The sequence below is a fragment of the Crinia signifera genome, chromosome 12, assembly GCF_055691185.1.
Source record: "Crinia signifera chromosome 12, ASM5569118v1, whole genome shotgun sequence".
Classification (NCBI taxonomy): Eukaryota; Metazoa; Chordata; class Amphibia; order Anura; family Myobatrachidae; genus Crinia; species Crinia signifera.
In genome coordinates, this window is record NC_139228.1 from 1,570,629 (window position 1) to 1,588,882 (window position 18,254).

Genomic DNA, 18,254 nt, shown 5'->3' on the forward strand with positions numbered 1-18,254 from the left:
CAGTGTCTCCTATATTCTGTATGGATAACTGCTCAGTACCACTTCTCACAGTTATTGCTCTGGGTATATAACTGTGCAGTACCACCTCCCCCGGTCAGTGTCCTGTGTGTTATTCTCAGTGTCTCCTATATTCTGTATGGATAACTGCTCAGTACCACTTCTCACAGTCATTGCTCTGGGTATATAACTGTGCAGTACCACCTCCCACGGTCAGTGTCCTGTGTGTTATTCTCAGTGTCTCCTATATTCTGTATGGATAACTGCTCAGTACCACTTCCCACAGTCATTGCTCTGGGTATATAACTGTGCAGTACCACCTCCCCCGGTCAGTGTCCTGTGTGTTATTCTCAGTGTCTCCTATATTCTGTATGGATAACTGCTCAGTACCACTTCCCACAGTCATTGCTCTGGGTATATAACTGTGCAGTACCACCTCCCACGGTCAGTGTCCTGTGTGTTATTCTCAGTGTCTCCTATATTCTGTATGGATAACTGCTCAGTACCACTTCTCACAGTCATTGCTCTGGGTATATAACTGTGCAGTACCACCTCCCCCGGTCAGTGTCCTGTGTGTTATTCTCAGTGTCTCCTATATTCTGTATGGATAACTGCTCAGTACCACTTCCCACAGTCATTGCTCTGGGTATATAACTGTGCAGTACCACCTCCCCCGATCAGTGTCCTGTGTGTTATTCTCAGTGTCTCCTATATTCTGTATGGATAACTGCTCAGTACCACTTCCCACAGTCATTGCTCTGGGTATATAACTGTGCAGTACCACCTCCCCCGATCAGTGTCCTGTGTGTTATTCTCAGTGTCTCCTATATTCTGTATGGATAACTGCTCAGTACCACTTCCCACAGTCATTGCTCTGGGTATATAACTGTGCAGTACCACCTCCCACGGTCAGTGTCCTGTGTGTTATTCTCAGTGTCTCCTATATTCTGTATGGATAACTGCTCAGTACCACTTCCCGCAGTCATTGCTCTGGGTATATAACTGTGCAGTACCACCTCCCCCCGATCAGTGTCCTGTGTGTTATTCTCAGTGTCTCCTATATTCTGTATGGATAACTGCTCAGTACCACTTCTCACAGTCATTGCTCTGGGTATATAACTGTGCAGTACCACCTCCCCCGGTCAGTGTCTTGTGTGTTATTCTCAGTGTCTCCTATATTCTGTATGGATAACTGCTCAGTACCACTTCCCACAGTCATTGCTCTGGGTATATAACTGTGCAGTACCACCTCCCCCGGTCAGTGTCCTGTGTGTTATTCTCAGTGTCTCCTATATTCTGTATGGATAACTGCTCAGTACCACTTCCCACAGTCATTGCTCTGGGTATATAACTGTGCAGTACCACCTCCCCCGATCAGTGTCCTGTGTGTTATTCTCAGTGTCTCCTATATTCTGTATGGATAACTGCTCAGTACCACTTCCCACAGTCATTGCTCTGGGTATATAACTGTGCAGTACCACCTCCCCCGGTCAGTGTCCTGTGTGTTATTCTCAGTGTCTCCTATATTCTGTATGGATAACTGCTCAGTACCACTTCCCACAGTCATTGCTCTGGGTATATAACTGTGCAGTACCACCTCCCCCGATCAGTGTCCTGTGTGTTATTCTCAGTGTCTCCTATATTCTGTATGGATAACTGCTCAGTACCACTTCTCACAGTCATTGCTCTGGGTATATAACTGTGCAGTACCACCTCCCCCGGTCAGTGTCCTGTGTGTTATTCTCAGTGTCTCCTATATTCTGTATGGATAACTGCTCAGTACCACTTCCCACAGTCATTGCTCTGGGTATATAACTGTGCAGTACCACCTCCCCCGGTCAGTGTCCTGTGTGTTATTCTCAGTGTCTCCTATATTCTGTATGGATAACTGCTCAGTACCACTTCTCACAGTCATTGCTCTGGGTATATAACTGTGCAGTACCACCTCCCACGGTCAGTGTCCTGTGTGTTATTCTCAGTGTCTCCTATATTCTGTATGGATAACTGCTCAGTACCACTTCTCACAGTCATTGCTCTGGGTATATAACTGTGCAGTACCACCTCCCCCGGTCAGTGTCCTGTGTGTTATTCTCAGTGTCTCCTATATTCTGTATGGATAACTCCTCAGTACCACTTCTCACAGTCATTGCTCTGGGTATATAACTGTGCAGTACCACCTCCCCCGGTCAGTGTCCTGTGTGTTATTCTCAGTGTCTCCTATATTCTGTATGGATAACTGCTCAGTACCACTTCTCACAGTCATTGCTCTGGGTATATAACTGTGCAGTACCACCTCCCACGGTCAGTGTCCTGTGTGTTATTCTCAGTGTCTCCTATATTCTGTATGGATAACTGCTCAGTACCACTTCTCACAGTCATTGCTCTGGGTATATAACTGTGCAGTACCACCTCCCACGATCAGTGTCCTGTGTGTTATTCTCAGTGTCTCCTATATACTGTATGGATAACTGCTCAGTACCACTTCTCACAGTCATTGCTCTGGGTATATAACTGTGCAGTACCACCTCCCCCGGTCAGTGTCCTGTGTGTTATTCTCTTTGTCTCCTATATTCTGTATGGATAACTGCTCAGTACCACTTCTCACAGTCATTGCTCTGGGTATATAACTGTGCAGTACCACCTCCCCCGGTCAGTGTCCTGTGTGTTATTCTCAGTGTCTCCTATATTCTGTATGGATAACTGCTCAGTACCACTTCTCACAGTCATTGCTCTGGGTATATAACTGTGCAGTACCACCTCCCACGGTCAGTGTCCTGTGTGTTATTCTCAGTGTCTCCTATATTCTGTATGGATAACTGCTCAGTACCACTTCTCACAGTCATTGCTCTGGGTATATAACTGTGCAGTACCACCTCCCCCGGTCAGTGTCCTGTGTGTTATTCTCAGTGTCTCCTATATTCTGTATGGATAACTGCTCAGTACCACTTCTCACAGTCATTGCTCTGGGTATATAACTGTGCAGTACCACCTCCCCCGGTCAGTGTCCTGTGTGTTATTCTCAGTGTCTCCTATATTCTGTATGGATAACTGCTCAGTACCACTTCCCACAGTCATTGCTCTGGGTATATAACTGTGCAGTACCACCTCCCACGGTCAGTGTCCTGTGTGTTATTCTCAGTGTCTCCTATATTTTGTATGGATAAGTGCTCAGTACCACTTCTCACAGTCATTGCTCTGGGTATATAACTGTGCAGTACCACCTCCCCCGGTCAGTGTCCTGTGTGTTATTCTCAGTGTCTCCTATATTCTGTATGGATAACTGCTCAGTACCACTTCTCACAGTCATTGCTCTGGGTATATAACTGTGCAGTACCACCTCCCCCGGTCAGTGTCCTGTGTGTTATTCTCAGTGTCTCCTATATTCTGTATGGATAACTGCTCAGTACCACTTCCCACAGTCATTGCTCTGGGTATATAACTGTGCAGTACCACCTCCCCCCGATCAGTGTCCTGTGTGTTATTCTCAGTGTCTCCTATATTCTGTATGGATAACTGCTCAGTACCACTTCTTACAGTCATTGCTCTGGGCATATAACTGTGCAGTACCACCTCCCACGGTCAGTGTCCTGTGTGTTATTCTCAGTGTCTCCTATATTCTGTATGGATAACTGCTCAGTACCACTTCCCACAGTCATTGCTCTGGGTATATAACTGTGCAGTACCACCTCCCACGGTCAGTGTCCTGTGTGTTATTCTCAGTGTCTCCTATATTCTGTATGGATAACTGCTCAGTACCACTTCTCACAGTCATTGCTCTGGGTATATAACTGTGCAGTACCACCTCCCCCGATCAGTGTCCTGTGTGTTATTCTCAGTGTCTCCTATATTCTGTATGGATAACTGCTCAGTACCACTTCTCACAGTCATTGCTCTGGGTATATAACTGTGCAGTACCACCTCCCCCGGTCAGTGTCCTGTGTGTTATTCTCAGTGTCTCCTATATTCTGTATGGATAACTGCTCAGTACCACTTCTCACAGTCATTGCTCTGGGTATATAACTGTGCAGTACCACCTCCCCCGGTCAGTGTCCTGTGTGTTATTCTCAGTGTCTCCTATATTCTGTATGGATAACTGCTCAGTACCACTTCCCACAGTCATTGCTCTGGGTATATAACTGTGCAGTACAACCTCCCCCGATCAGTGTCCTGTGTGTTATTCTCAGTGTCTCCTATATTCTGTATGGATAACTGCTAAGTACCACTTCCTACAGTCATTGCTCTGGGTATATAACTGTGCAGTACCACCTCCCACGGTCAGTGTCCTGTGTGTTATTCTCAGTGTCTCCTATATTCTGTATGGATAACTGCTCAGTACCACTTCCCACAGTCATTGCTCTGGGTATATAACTGTGCAGTACCACCTCCCACGGTCAGTGTCCTGTGTGTTATTCTCAGTGTCTCCTATATTCTGTATGGATAACTGCTCAGTACCACTTCCCACAGTCATTGCTCTGGGTATATAACTGTGCAGTACCACCTCCCACGGTCAGTGTCCTGTGTGTTATTCTCAGTGTCTCCTATATTCTGTATGGATAACTGCTCAGTACCACTTCTCACAGTCATTGCTCTGGGTATATAACTGTGCAGTACCACTTCCCACGGTCAGTGTCCTGTGTGTTATTCTAAGTGTCTCCTATATTCTGTATGGATAACTGCTCAGTACCACTTCCCACAGTCATTGCTCTGGGTATATAACTGTGCAGTACCACCTCCCACGGTCAGTGTCCTGTGTGTTATTCTCAGTGTCTCCTATATTCTGTATGGATAACTGCTCAGTACCACTTCTCACAGTCATTGCACTGGGTATATAACTGTGCAGTACCACCTCCCCAGGTCAGTGTCCTGTGTGTTATTCTCAGTGTCTCCTATATTCTGTATGGATAACTGCTCAGTACCACTTCCTACAGTCATTGCTCTGGGTATATAACTGTGCAGTACCACCTCCCCCGATCAGTGTCCTGTGTGTTATTCTCAGTGTCTCCTATATTCTGTATGGATAACTGCTCAGTACCACTTCCCACAGTCATTGCTCTGGGTATATAACTGTGCAGTACCACCTCCCCCGGTCAGTGTCCTGTGTGTTATTCTCAGTGTCTCCTATATTCTGTATGGATAACTGCTCAGTACCACTTCTCACAGTCATTGCTCTGGGTATATAACTGTGCAGTACCACCTCCCCCGGTCAGTGTCCTGTGTGTTATTCTCAGTGTCTCCTATATTCTGTATGGATAACTGCTCAGTACCACTTCCTACAGTCATTGCTCTGGGTATATAACTGTGCAGTACCACCTCCCACGGTCAGTGTCCTGTGTGTTATTCTAAGTGTCTCCTATATTCTGTATGGATAACTGCTCAGTACCACTTCCCACAGTCATTGCTCTGGGTATATAACTGTGCAGTACAACCTCCCACGGTCAGTGTCCTGTGTGTTATTCTCAGTGTCTCCTATATTCTGTATGGATAACTGCTCAGTACCACTTCTCACAGTCATTGCACTGGGTATATAACTGTGCAGTACCACCTCCCCAGGTCAGTGTCCTGTGTGTTATTCTCAGTGTCTCCTATATTCTGTATGGATAACTGCTCAGTACCACTTCCTACAGTCATTGCTCTGGGTATATAACTGTGCAGTACCACCTCCCCCGATCAGTGTCCTGTGTGTTATTCTCAGTGTCTCCTATATTCTGTATGGATAACTGCTCAGTACCACTTCCCACAGTCATTGCTCTGGGTATATAACTGTGCAGTACCACCTCCCCCGGTCAGTGTCCTGTGTGTTATTCTCAGTGTCTCCTATATTCTGTATGGATAACTGCTCAGTACCACTTCTCACAGTCATTGCTCTGGGTATATAACTGTGCAGTACCACCTCCCCCGGTCAGTGTCCTGTGTGTTATTCTCAGTGTCTCCTATATTCTGTATGGATAACTGCTCAGTACCACTTCCCACAGTCATTGCTCTGGGTATATAACTGTGCAGTACCACCTCCCATGGTCAGTGTCCTGTGTGTTATTCTCAGTGTCTCCTATATTCTGTATGGATAACTGCTCAGTACCACTTCTCACAGTCATTGCACTGGGTATATAACTGTGCAGTACCACCTCCCCAGGTCAGTGTCCTGTGTGTTATTCTCAGTGTCTCCTATATTCTGTATGGATAACTGCTCAGTACCACTTCCTACAGTCATTGCTCTGGGTATATAACTGTGCAGTACCACCTCCCCCGATCAGTGTCCTGTGTGTTATTCTCAGTGTCTCCTATATTCTGTATGGATAACTGCTCAGTACCACTTCCCACAGTCATTGCTCTGGGTATATAACTGTGCAGTACCACCTCCCCCGGTCAGTGTCCTGTGTGTTATTCTCAGTGTCTCCTATATTCTGTATGGATAACTGCTCAGTACCACTTCTCACAGTCATTGCTCTGGGTATATAACTGTGCAGTACCACCTCCCCCGGTCAGTGTCCTGTGTGTTATTCTCAGTGTCTCCTATATTCTGTATGGATAACTGCTCAGTACCACTTCCCACAGTCATTGCTCTGGGTATATAACTGTGCAGTACCACCTCCCATGGTCAGTGTCCTGTGTGTTATTCTCAGTGTCTCCTATATTCTGTATGGATAACTGCTCAGTACCACTTCTCACAGTCATTGCTCTGGGTATATAACTGTGCAGTACCACCTCCCACGGTCAGTGTCCTGTGTGTTATTCTCAGTGTCTCCTATATTCTGTATGGATAACTGCTCAGTACCACTTCCCACAGTCATTGCTCTGGGTATATAACTGTGCAGTACCACCTCCCACGGTCAGTGTCCTGTGTGTTATTCTCAGTGTCTCCTATATTCTGTATGGATAACTGCTCAGTACCACTTCTCACAGTCATTGCTCTGGGTATATAACTGTGCAGTACCACCTCCCCCGATCAGTGTCCTGTGTGTTATTCTCAGTGTCTCCTATATTCTGTATGGATAACTGCTCAGTACCACTTCTCACAGTCATTGCTCTGGGTATATAACTGTGCAGTACCACCTCCCCCGATCAGTGTCCTGTGTGTTATTCTCAGTGTCTCCTATATTCTGTATGGATAACTGCTCAGTACCACTTCTCACAGTCATTGCTCTGGGTATATAACTGTGCAGTACCACCTCCCCCGGTCAGTGTCCTGTGTGTTATTCTCAGTGTCTCCTATATTCTGTATGGATAACTGCTCAGTACCACTTCTCACAGTCATTGCTCTGGGTATATAACTGTGCAGTACCACCTCCCCCCGATCAGTGTCCTGTGTGTTATTCTCAGTGTCTCCTATATTCTGTATGGATAACTGCTCAGTACCACTTCTCACAGTCATTGCTCTGGGTATATAACTGTGCAGTACCACCTCCCACGGTCAGTGTCCTGTGTGTTATTCTCAGTGTCTCCTATATTCTGTATGGATAACTGCTCAGTACCACTTCTCACAGTCATTGCTCTGGGTATATAACTGTGCAGTACCACCTCCCACGGTCAGTGTCCTGTGTGTTATTCTCAGTGTCTCCTATATTCTGTATGGATAACTGCTCAGTACCACTTCCCACAGTCATTGCTCTGGGTATATAACTGTGCAGTACCACCTCCCACGGTCAGTGTCCTGTGTGTTATTCTCAGTGTCTCCTATATTCTGTATGGATAACTGCTCAGTACCACTTCCCACAGTCATTGCTCTGGGTATATAACTGTGCAGTACCACCTCCCCCGGTCAGTGTCCTGTGTGTTATTCTCAGTGTCTCCTATATTCTGTATGGATAACTGCTCAGTACCACTTCCCACAGTCATTGCTCTGGGTATATAACTGTGCAGTACCACCTCCCCCGGTCAGTGTCCTGTGTGTTATTCTCAGTGTCTCCTATATTCTGTATGGATAACTGCTCAGTACCACTTCTCACAGTCATTGCTCTGGGTATATAACTGTGCAGTACCACCTCCCCCGGTCAGTGTCCTGTGTGTTATTCTCAGTGTCTCCTATATTCTGTATGGATAACTGCTCAGTACCACTTCTCACAGTCATTGCTCTGGGTATATAACTGTGCAGTACCACCTCCCACGGTCAGTGTCCTGTGTGTTATTCTCAGTGTCTCCTATATTCTGTATGGATAACTGCTCAGTACCACTTCTCACAGTCATTGCTCTGGGTATATAACTGTGCAGTACGTCCCACGGTCAGTGTCCTGTGTGTTATTCTCAGTGTCTCCTATATTCTGTATGGATAACTGCTCAGTACCACTTCCCACAGTCATTGCTCTGGGTATATAACTGTGCAGTACCACCTCCCCCGATCAGTGTCCTGTGTGTTATTCTCAGTGTCTCCTATATTCTGTATGGATAACTGCTCAGTACCACTTCTCACAGTCATTGCTCTGGGTATATAACTGTGCAGTACCACCTCCCCCGATCAGTGTCCTGTGTGTTATTCTCAGTGTCTCCTATATTCTGTATGGATAACTGCTCAGTACCACTTCCCACAGTCATTGCTCTGGGTATATAACTGTGCAGTACCACCTCCCCCGATCAGTGTCCTGTGTGTTATTCTCAGTGTCTCCTATATTCTGTATGGATAACTGCTCAGTACCACTTCCCACAGTCATTGCTCTGGGTATATAACTGTGCAGTACCACCTCCCCCGATCAGTGTCCTGTGTGTTATTCTCAGTGTCTCCTATATTCTGTATGGATAACTGCTCAGTACCACTTCCCACAGTCATTGCTCTGGGTATATAACTGTGCAGTACCACCTCCCCCGATCAGTGTCCTGTGTGTTATTCTCAGTGTCTCCTATATTCTGTATGGATAACTGCTCAGTACCACTTCTCACAGTCATTGCTCTGGGTATATAACTGTGCAGTACCACCTCCCCCGGTCAGTGTCCTGTGTGTTATTCTCAGTGTCTCCTATATTCTGTATGGATAACTGCTCAGTACCACTTCTCACAGTCATTGCTCTGGGTATATAACTGTGCAGTACCACCTCCCACGGTCAGTGTCCTGTGTGTTATTCTCAGTGTCTCCTATATTCTGTATGGATAACTGCTCAGTACCACTTCCCACAGTCATTGCTCTGGGTATATAACTGTGCAGTACCACCTCCCCCGATCAGTGTCCTGTGTGTTATTCTCAGTGTCTCCTATATTCTGTATGGATAACTGCTCAGTACCACTTCTCACAGTCATTGCTCTGGGTATATAACTGTGCAGTACCACCTCCCCCGGTCAGTGTCCTGTGTGTTATTCTCAGTGTCTCCTATATTCTGTATGGATAACTGCTCAGTACCACTTCTCACAGTCATTGCTCTGGGTATATAACTGTGCAGTACCACCTACCACGGTCAGTGTCCTGTGTGTTATTCTCAGTGTCTCCTATATTCTGTATGGATAACTGCTCAGTACCACTTCCCACAGTCATTGCTCTGGGTATATAACTGTGCAGTACCACCTCCCCCGATCAGTGTCCTGTGTGTTATTCTCAGTGTCTCCTATATTCTGTATGGATAACTGCTCAGTACCACTTCTCACAGTCATTGCTCTGGGTATATAACTGTGCAGTACCACCTCCCCCGGTCAGTGTCCTGTGTGTTATTCTCAGTGTCTCCTATATTCTGTATGGATAACTGCTCAGTACCACTTCTCACAGTCATTGCTCTGGGTATATAACTGTGCAGTACCACCTCCCACGGTCAGTGTCCTGTGTGTTATTCTCAGTGTCTCCTATATTCTGTATGGATAACTGCTCAGTACCACTTCCCACAGTCATTGCTCTGGGTATATAACTGTGCAGTACCACCTCCCACGGTCAGTGTCCTGTGTGTTATTCTCAGTGTCTCCTATATTCTGTATGGATAACTGCTCAGTACCACTTCTCACAGTCATTGCTCTGGGTATATAACTGTGCAGTACCACCTCCCCCGATCAGTGTCCTGTGTGTTATTCTCAGTGTCTCCTATATTCTGTATGGATAACTGCTCAGTACCACTTCTCACAGTCATTGCTCTGGGTATATAACTGTGCAGTACCACCTCCCCCGATCAGTGTCCTGTGTGTTATTCTCAGTGTCTCCTATATTCTGTATGGATAACTGCTCAGTACCACTTCTCACAGTCATTGCTCTGGGTATATAACTGTGCAGTACCACCTCCCCCGATCAGTGTTCTGTGTGTTATTCTCAGTGTCTCCTATATTCTGTATGGATAACTGCTCAGTACCACCTCCCACAGTCATTGCTCTGGGTACAGTGTCAGTGTAGCTTTTATTTAGTACGTATAACTGCACAGTATCACTGTTGCACAGCCGATATACTAGGTGGAATTATCAGTGTCTCTTATTATGTATGTATGTATGTATAGGTTGTGTAGATCTCTGTAACGTGTTCTGCGTGTATGGAGATAATACTTGCATTGAATTATGTGCCTTTCTGGGGGTTAGACGGAGCAGAGCAATGTCCTACAGGTAGTTCCCAGCATGCCTCAGGTTTGAATCGCTATGTGATGTCACATATGTGCAATTAGCTGCCACAAATGATTCTGCGACTGGGTGCCACACTACATGGCGCTTGGTTCTGGGCCTACCGCTATGTGCCCACAGTGGAAGAATAGTATATACTCAGATAGGTGGGCTTACATCAGCCGCCTTCTTCTCAGCCACCTCCAGTTTCTCCTGAGCGTTTTTCAGAGCCTCAGAATACTTATCCAGCTCATCCTCTGTCCCCTTCAGCCTCTTCTGCATGGAGATCAGCTCGTCCTCCAGCTATGGAAGGGAGAAGAGCAGGGTGTGTATTGGTGATGGGAAGTAACATATATGCACTATGGAGAGGTCAGGCAGGGGTATAGGTGTGGGGGTCACAGACACAGAGACGTTAGCTAAGAACTTGGGGTGTAAGACGGAGGCTGTGACAGTGAGACATCATTAGAGAATTGTGTTGTAACCTGCTATTGCTTAATGGAGCCCCACATAATGTCCCACACAAGTGGACGACATAATGAAAATGGAGAAAATGGGATTGTAACTAGACAAAAAGTTGTTGGAGGATATGAGACACACAGGAAGTCAGAGGGTGGAGGTGTCTGGTGGAAACGCAGACAGGGAGAGGTATAGGTGGCAGGAAAAGGGGATAAGGGAAGGCAGGGAGAGGTATAGCTGGTGGGGAGAAGGGACACAGGAAGGCAGGGAGAAGTATAGCTGGTGGGGAGAAGGGACACAGGAAGGCAAGGAGAAGTATATATGGTGGGGAGAAGGGACACAGGAAGGCAGGGAGAAGTATAGCTGGTGGGGAGAAGGGACACAGGAAGGCAAGGAGAAGTATATATGGTGGGGAGAAGGGACACAGGAAGGCAGGGAGAAGTATATATGGTGGGGAGAAGGGACACAGGAAGGCAGGGAGAAGTATAGATGGTGGGGAGAAGGGACACAGGAAGGCAGGGAGAAGTATAGCTGGTGGGGAGAAGGGACACAGGAAGGCAGGAAGAAGTATAGCTGGTGGGGAGAAGGGACACAGGAAGGCAAGGAGAAGTATATATGGTGGGGAGAAGGGACACAGGAAGGCAGGGAGAAGTATAGATGGTGGGGAGAAGGGACACAGGAAGGCAGGGAGAAGTATAGCTGGTGGGGAGAAGGGACACAGGAAGGCAAGGAGAAGTATATATGGTGGGGAGAAGGGACACAGGAAGGCAGGGAGAAGTATAGATGGTGGGGAGAAGGGACACAGGAAGGCAGGGAGAGGTATAGCTGGTGGGGAGAAGGGACACAGGAAGGCAAGGAGAAGTATAGCTGGTGGGGAGAAGGGACACAGGAAGGCAAGGAGAAGTATATATGGTGGGGAGAATGGACACAGGAAGGCAGGGAGAAGTATAGATGGTGGGGAGAAGGGACACAGGAAGGCAGGGAGAGGTATAGCTGGTGGGGAGAAGGGACACAGGAAGGCAAGGAGAAGTATAGCTGGTGGGGAGAAGGGACACAGGAAGGCAAGGAGAAGTATAGCTGGTGGGGAGAAGGGACACAGGAAGGCAAGGAGAAGTATGGATGGTTGGGAGAAGGGACACAGGAAGGCAGGGAGAAGTATAGCTGGTGGTGAGAAGGGACACAGGAAGGAAGGGAGAAGTATAGATGGTAGAGAGTGAGGTAGGTTGGGTGTGGCGATAAGATATTGCAGGGAGAGGTATAGATGGTGGGAAAATGGGATAAGGTACATTAGGGAGAGGTATATATGGTGGGGAAAGGGGATGAGGTACGGTAGGGAGAGGTATAGATGGAGGGGAGAGACAATAAGGTATGTTAGGGAGAGGTATAGATGGTGGGGAGAGGGGATAAGGTACGGCAGGGAGAGGTGTAGATGGTGGGGATAAGGAAGAGGTATAGATGGTGGGGAGAGGGGATAAGGTACGGCAGGGAGAGGTGTAGATGGTGGGGATAAGGAAGAGGTATAGATGGTGGGGAGTGGGATAAGGTACATTAGGGAGAGGTATAGATGGTGGGGATAGCGGAGACGGTGCATCACGGAGAGTTATAGATGGAGGGGAGAGGTGATAAGGTACGGCAGGGATAGGTATAGATGGTGGGGATAAGGGAGAGGTATAGATGGTGGGGAGTGATATAAGGTACATGAGAGAGAGGTATAGATGGTGGGGATAGGTGCATCAGGGAGAGTTTTAGATGGTGGGGAGAGGGGATCAGGTACATTAGGGAGAGGTATAGATGGTGGGGAGAGGGGATAAGGGGCATCAGGGAGAGTTATAGATGGTGGGGAGAGGGGATCAGGTACATTAGGGAGAGGTATAGATGTGGGGAGAGGGGATAAGGTACATTAGGGAGAGGTACAGATGGTGGGGAGAGAGGATAAGGTACTTTAGGGAGAGGTATAGATGTGGGGAGAGGGGATAAGGTACATTAGGGAGAGGTATAGATGGTGGGGAGAGGGGATAAGGTACGGCAGGGATAGGTATAGATGGTGGGGAGAAGGGAGAGGTATAGATGGTGGGGAGCGGGATAATCTACATTAGGGAGAGGTATAGATGGTCGGGAGAGGGAATAATATGCATCAGGGAGAAGTATAGATGGTGGGGAGAGGGGATAAGGTACATTAGGGAGAGGTACAGATGGTGGGGAGAGGGGATAAGGTATGGGAGGGAGTGGTATAGATGGTGGGGAGAGGGGATAAGGTACATTAGGGAGAGGTATAGATGGTGGGGTGAGGGGATAAGGTACGGCATGGAGAGGTTTAGATGGTGGGGAGAGGGGATAAGGTACATTAGGGAGAGGTATAGATGGTGGGGAGAGGAGATAGGGTACAGTGGGGACAAGGGATAAGGTATGTAAGGGATAGGTATAAATAGTGGGAAGAGGGGATACAGTATGTTAGGGAGAGGTAAAGCTTGTGGGGAGAGGTAAAAATGGTGGGGAGGGGGATACGTTATGTTAGGCAGAGGTATAGATGGTGGGGAGAGGGGATAAGTTATGTAAGGGAGAGGTGTAGATGTTGGAGAGAGGTATAGATGGTGGGAAGAGGGGACACAGTATGTTAGGGAGAGGTATAGATTTTGGGGAGAGGTACAGATGGTGGGATAAGGTGCGGCAGGGAATGGGCACATATTAGGGTGTATATAAGCAGGGTGTGTATATAAGCAGGGTGTATATATAAGCAGGTGATAGGGAATGGGTACATATTAGGGTGTATATAAGCAGGTGATAGCAGGGAATGGTTACATATTAGGGTGTATGTAAGCAGGGTGTATATAAGCAGGTGATAGCTGGGAATGGGTACATATTAGGGTGTATGTAAGCAGGGTGTATATAAGCAGGTGATAGCTGGGAATAGGTACATATTAGGGTGTATGTAAGCAGGGTGTATATAAGCAGGTGATATCTGGGAATGGATACATATTAGGGTGTATGTAAGCAGGGTGTATATAAGCAGGTGTTACCAGGGAATAGGTACATATTAGGGTGTATATAAGCAGGGTTTATATAAGCAGGTGATAGCTGGAAATGGCACATATTAGGGTGTATATAAGCAGGTGATAGCAGGAAATGGGTACATACTGTATTAGGGTGTATGTAAGCAGGGTGTATATAAGCAGGTGATAGCAGGGAATGGGTACATACTGTATTAGGGTGTATGGAAGCAGGGTGTATATAAGCAGGTGATAGCAGGGAATGGGTACCTGTTAGGGTGTATGTAAGCAGGGTGTATATAAGCAGGTGATAGCAGGGAATGGGTACCTATTAGGGTGTATGTAAGCAGGGTGTATATAAGCAGGTGATAGCAGGGAATGGGTACCTATTAGGGTGTATGTAAGCAGGGTGTATATAAGCAGGTGATAGCAGGAAATGGGTACATACTGTATTAGGGTGTATGTAAGCAGGGTGTATATAAGCAGGTGATAGCAGGGAATGGGTACATACTGTATTAGGGTGTATGGAAGCAGGGTGTATTTAAGCAGGTGATAGCAGGGAATGGGTACCTATTAGGGTGTATGTAAGCAGGGTGTATATAAGCAGGTGATAGCAGGGAATGGGTACATACTGTATTAGGGTGTATGTAAGCAGGGTGTATATAAGCAGGTGATAGCAGGGAATGGGCACATATTAGGGTGTATATAAGCAGGTGATAGCAGGGAATGGGTACATACTGTATTAGGGTGTATGTAAGCAGGGTGTATATAAGCAGGTGATAGCAGGGAATGGGTACATACTGTATTAGGGTGTATGGAAGCAGGGTGTCTATAAGCAGGTGATAGCAGGGAATGGGTACCTATTAGGGTGTATATAAGCAGGGTGTATATAAACAGGTGATAGCAGGAAATGGGTACATACTATATTAGGGTGTATGTAAGCAGGGTGTATATAAGCAGGGAATGGGTACCTATTAGGGTGTATGTAAGCAGGGTGTATATAAGCAGGTGATAGCAGGGAATGGGTACCTATTAGAGTGTATGTAAGCAGGGTGTATATAAGCAGGTGATAGCTGAAAATGGCACATATTAGGGTGTATATAAGCAGGTGATAGCAGGAAATGGGTACATACAGTATTAGGGTGTATGTAAGCAGGGTGTATATAAGCAGGTGATAGCAGGGAAGGGGCACATATTAGGGTGTATGTAAGCAGGGTGTATATAAGCAGGTGATAGCAGGAAATGGGTACATACTGTATTAGGGTGTATGTAAGCAGGGTGTATATAAGCAGGTGATAGCAGGGAATGGGCACATATTAGGGTGTATGTAAGCAGGGTGTATATAAGCAGGTGATAGCAGGGAATGGGTACCTATTAGGGTGTATATAAGCAGGGTGTATATAAGCAGGTGATAGCAGGAAATGGGTACATATTAGGGTGTATATAAGCAGGTGATAGCAGGAAATGGGTACATATTAGGGTGTATGTAAGCAGGGTGTATATAAGCAGGTGATAGCAGGGAATGGGTACCTTTTAGGGTGTATATAAGCAGGTGATAGCAGGGAATGGGTACATATAAGGGTGTATATAAGCAGGTGATAGCAGGGAATGGGTACATATTAGGGTGTATATAAGCAGGTGATAGCAGGGAATGGGTACCTATTAGGGTGTATATAAGCAGGGTGTATATAAACAGGTGATAGCAGGAAATGGGTACATACTGTATTAGGGTGTATGTAAGCAGGGTATATATAAGCAGGGAATGGGTACCTATTAGGGTGTATGTAAGCAGGGTGTATATAAGCAGGTGATAGCAGGGAATGGGTACCTATTAGGGTGTATGTAAGCAGGGTGTATATAAGCAGGTGATAGCTGAAAATGGGTACATATTAGGGTGTATATAAGCAGGTTATAGCAGGAAATGGGTACATACAGTATTAGGGTGTATGTAAGCAGGGTGTCTATAAGCAGGTGATAGCAGGGAATGGGTACATATTAGGGTGTATGTAAGCAGGGTGTATATAAGCAGGTGATAGCAGGAAATGGGTACATACTGTATTAGGGTGTATGTAAGCAGGGTGTATATAAGCAGGTGATAGCAGGGAATGGGCACATATTAGGGTGTATGTAAGCAGGGTGTATATAAGCAGGTGATAGCAGGAAATGGGTACATACTGTATTAGGGTGTATGTAAGCAGGGTGTATATAAGCAGGTGATAGCAGGGAATGGGCACATATTAGGGTGTATGTAAGCAGGGTGTATATAAGCAGGTGATAGCAGGGAATGGGTACCTATTAGGGTGTATATAAGCAGGGTGTATATAAGCAGGTGATAGCAGGAAATGGGTACATATTAGGGTGTATATAAGCAGATGATAGCAGGAAATGGGTACATATTAGGGTGTATGTAAGCAGGGTGTATATAAGCAGGTGATAGCAGGGAATGGGTACATATTAGGGTGTATATAAGCAGGTGATAGCAGGGAATGGGCACATATTAGGGTGTATGTAAGCAGGGTGGATATAAGCAAGTGATGGCAGGGAATGGGTACCTATTAGGGTGTATATAAGCAGGGTGTATATAAGCAGGGGATAGCAGGGAATGGGTACATATTAGGGTGTATATAAGCAGGGTGTATATAAGCAGGTGATAGCAGGGAATGGGTACCTATTAGGGTGTATGTAAGCAGGGTGTATATAAGCAGGTGATAGCAGGGAATGGGTACATATTAGGGTGTATGTAAGCAGGGTGTATATAAGCAGGTGATAGCAGGGAATGGGTACATATTAGGGTGTATATAAGCAGGGTGTATATAAGCAGGTGATAGCAGGGAATGGGTACATATTAGGGTGTATATAAGCAGGGTGTATATAAGCAGGTGATAGCAGGGAATGGGTACATATTAGGGTGTATATAAGCAGGGTGTATATAAGCAGGTGATAGCAGGGAATGGGTACCTATTAGGGTAGGGGTGGCCAAACCTGTCCTGAAGATCTACCAACGGTGCATGTTTTCCAGGCAACCTGTGGATCTATAGTAGGAATGAATGCAGCATGTTTTAAAATGTGACAGTTAGTAATGACTACAGCTGTGCACCAGCTAGGTAACCTGGAAAACGTGGACCGTTGGTAGATCTCGAGGACCGGTTTGGCCACCCCTGTATTAGGGTGTATATAAGCAGGGTGTATATAAGCAGGGGATAGCAGGGAATGGGTACCTATTATGGTGTATGTAAGCAGGGTGGATATAAGCAGGTGATAGCAGGGAATGGGTACATATTAGGGTGTATGTAAGCAGGGTGCATATAAGCAGGTGATAGCAGGGAATGGGTACATATTAGGGTGTATATAAGCAGGGTGTATATAAGCAGGTGATAGCAGGGAATGGGTACCTATTAGGGTGTATGTAAGCAGGGTGTATATAAGCAGGTGATAGCAGGGAATGGGTACATATTAGGGTGTATATAAGCAGGGTGTATATAAGCAGGTGATAGCAGGGAATGGGTACCTATTAGGGTGTATATAAGCAGGTGATAGCAGGGAATGGGTACCTATTAGGGTGTATGTAAGCAGGTGATAGCAGGGAATGGGTACATATTAGGGTGTATATAAGCAGGGTGTATATAAGCAGGTGATAGCAGGGAATGGGTACCTATTAGGGTGTATATAAGCAGGGTGTATATAAGCAGGTGATAGCTGGAAATGGCACATATTAGGGTGTATATAAGCAGGGGATATATATGCAGGTGATAGCAGGAAATGGGTACATATTAGGGTGTATGTAAGCAGGGTGTATATAAGCAGGTGATAGCAGCGAATGGGTACCTATTAGGGTGTATATAAGCAGGTGATAGCAGGGAATGGGTACATATTAGGGTGTATATAAGCAGGGTGTATATAAGCAGGTGATAGCAGGGAATGGGTACCTATTAGGGTGTATATAAGCAGGTGATAGCAGGGAATGGGTACATATTAGGGTGTATATAAGCAGGGTGTATATAAGCAGGTGATAGCAGGGAATGGTTACATATTAGGGTGTATGTAAGCAGGGTGTATATAAGCAGGTGATAGCAGGGAATGGGTACCTATTAGGGTGTATGTAAGCAGGTGATAGCAGGGAATGGGTACATATTAGGGTGTATATAAGCAGGGTGTATATAAGCAGGTGATAGCAGGGAATGGGTACCTATTAGGGTGTATGTAAGCAGGTGATAGCAGGGAATGGGTACATATTAGGGTGTATATAAGCAGGGTGTATATAAGCAGGTGATAGCAGGGAATGGGTACATATTAGGGTGTATATAAGCAGGGTGTATATAAGCAGGT